This window comes from Balaenoptera ricei, chromosome 16 (genome assembly GCF_028023285.1).
Source record: "Balaenoptera ricei isolate mBalRic1 chromosome 16, mBalRic1.hap2, whole genome shotgun sequence".
In the NCBI taxonomy this organism is placed as follows: domain Eukaryota; kingdom Metazoa; phylum Chordata; class Mammalia; order Artiodactyla; family Balaenopteridae; genus Balaenoptera; species Balaenoptera ricei.
The window spans coordinates 12,441,108-12,444,002 of record NC_082654.1 but is presented as its reverse complement, the minus strand read 5'-3'; the positions used below and the strand labels follow the sequence as shown (position 1 = coordinate 12,444,002).

Below are 2,895 nucleotides of genomic sequence, written 5' to 3'. Positions count from 1 at the left end.
GTTGGATTAGTTAGGAAAAAGATGAATCAGCCATGGACTTCAAGCTGGATAAGAAAATAAAGACAGATGGGGCAGCTGGCTAGAGAGGAGGGAGAGTTGTTTAGGGATGAGAGGTCTCCATGATGTTGAAGAGCTACTGCAAGGCTGTCTGTCCTTAAGAAACCAGCAGGATAGATGATAACCGAAGGGTAGAATGTTTGAATTAGCAAGTCAGTATTGCTTCTCCCCACCCCACATCCTCGAAACAACAAGCAACAGCTTCCGGATGCCATGAAGGTTTCTGGGTGGGGTCTACCACCTACACACAAGACAGTGACATATTAGAGTGCAAGGAGGATCTGAGCAACGGAAGTGCTTAACTGAAAGAGAAGACAAGTTATAACTCCTGAAATCCTTTCCGCTTGGCATTAACGTGATGGATTCTTGCATAACAAAGTATCATCTCCCAGTTGTGACAAGTGTCCATTTTCGTGTTCTAATTCATAGTCTTGGAGCTACTCCCTATGTTAAAGCCATTTGATTTAGTTGAGACAAGATAGAGGAGATACACTTGAAAAGTTAAGTGAAACAATAGAAGATCCTCAAGTATGAGTGAACTGTAGTTTTTAGTGGAAAATAAAATTACTTTTTTGTGTATTTGTATTTGCACCGTCTGCAGGTGTTTGGTGTGAACTGCTGCTTACGAAAGAAAACCATACACAGTTGTTTGTGTATTTCACTTTTTAAAGCATTAATATTTTTATTTTTAAAGAAAAATTTAAGGGAAACAGAAATGTTTGCACGACTGCAGAAAGCCTTGGACGAAATTTCCCCAAGCTAGTTTTTTGGAGACTATTTTTGGCCATTATAGATCAAAATGCAATCTGAAGAAAGATTTTAACAAATTAAATAACACGCTGCCATCGTCAGTTTTCTTATTCTATCTCAGCATTGGGGAATTTGAAAGGAAGATACTTTAAGATAATGTATGGACAGCGCGGCGGCGTGGCCAGCGGGAGGTGAGTGCCCCGTGCGCACGTGTGGAGAAGAGGCTGCACCAGCGCGGCGGCGGGAGGTACCTCCGCCCCCTCCGGAAACGCAGGGCCGCGCTCCACTCTCGCGGCCTCGGTCACCCGGCTCAGCTCCCTCCCTGCCCTAGGCCAGGAGGCCGGCTTGCCGGGTTGAGTGGCCCGAGCTGAGGGCGCGGAGAGCTCAGGGCGGCGACGACAACGGGCGTTGATATCGGAGGTAACAACGTCCTCAGCAGGCGGGGAAGATGAAAGGCCGGATCAATCGAGCTGGGAGATGTGACACCACACAATGTTAAACGGCTGAAGAGATTAAACCAGGTCATCTTTCCAGTCAGCTACAATGACAAGTTCTATAAGGATGCGCTGGAGGTTGGCGAGCTAGCAAAACTTGCCTATTTCAATGATGTTGCAGTAGGTCAGTATCCTGTAGGGTGGATCATTCACAGAATCAGAAGAGACTTTACATCATGACACTAGGATGTCTGGCACCATACGGAAGGCTAGGAGTAGGAACTAAAATGTTAAATCATGTCTTAAACATCTGTGAAAAAGATGGCACTTTTGACAACAACTATCTGCATGTCCAGATCAGCAGTGAGTCTGCAGTTGACTTCTACAGAAAGCTTGGCTTGGAGATTATTGAGACAAAGAAGAACTACTATAAGAGGATAGAGCCCTCTGACACTCATGTGCTGCAGAAAAACCTCCAAGTCCCTTCTGGCCAGAATGCAGATGTGCAAAAGACAGACAACTGAACAAATTACAGATGAACTTTCTTGCACTTGCTGGTCACCAAATAAAAGAGAGGCCCACTGATTCCCTCCCCCCTCCCTTTTTTTCTTTTAAAGCTTTCCCTCTTCCTTGTTCTTGTGTTTCTTCCTTTCAAAACTTCCTTCCCTTTCCTCTAAAAGTTTTAAACTTTTAAGGACTTATTAATCGTGTTTGGATTGTTTTAGTTTTCTTATTTTTGTGAGGTGGTTTGATTGTAGGAAGGAGAAGGTATAGATCTGCTTAGTTTCACAGTTAAGATATATGGTCCCCAAAACTTGAGCGTCAATTTCAATTTTTTTTTTTAATGTCCTGCTTTCACATTGAAGGGCAGAGCCTACAAAATATTGTATATTTCAAAGGCCAAGAAGCAGCAGCAGCAATATCCTGTTCTCTAACTCATAGACAAGTTTAGTGTGTTTGTGGTACTTAGGGTTTTTCAAGATTTTGTGGGCTACTAATCCCTATACATTGCCTTCACTCCACCTTTTGTCCTTCTGAGTATTAGCTCAGGAGTTGGACCACTGTTATCCTTGTAAGAAATCCTAAGCTTATTTTGTTCTGTTAAGCAGTTATTTCTTCCTTCCTCGCTGGTGGCTGAGGGTAGGTGGGACAGTCTGAGTAGGTAGTATTATACTTTGGTCTCAGCATTTGAGTTGAGCTGCTTTTTGCTAATGAGTGGTCTAGTTGTTAGCAGGTTTATTTTTCCTGCTGTTGATTGTTAGAAGTGGCATTAACTTTTAGAGTGTGGGCTGGTGAGATTAATTTTTTTTAATATCCTAGCTAGAGATATGGCCTTTAACTGACCTAAAGAGGTTTGTTGTGATTTGCTATTTTCTCTCCTGTCCTTTTTCTTCAGTAAACCCACAATAGTTAGTCAAACCTTAAAAATGGAGTTGATGTCCTTATAGGTCAGTGCCCCTAAATAAACGTGAAGCAGGTGCTGTCTCTTGGACATATTAAAAGATACCTAAAAGGAAGCTTAGATGGACTTGTGGCACAACAAATGCATTTAATGTCAGCTAATGCAGACTGTTAGAAGTGTGGCCACTGAGCATTTGATTTTAGAGGAAGGAATATCTAGACAGTATTTTTGAGAATAACATAGCTGTGCTAT

General features: G+C 42.5%; 1 pseudogene; it reads left to right on the top strand.

The window, feature by feature from the left end:
• Window positions 1-967: 967 nt before the first annotated feature.
• LOC132351049 (N-alpha-acetyltransferase 50-like) lies at window positions 968-1,765 on the top strand (annotated as a pseudogene).
• Window positions 1,766-2,895: the final 1,130 nt, after the last annotated feature.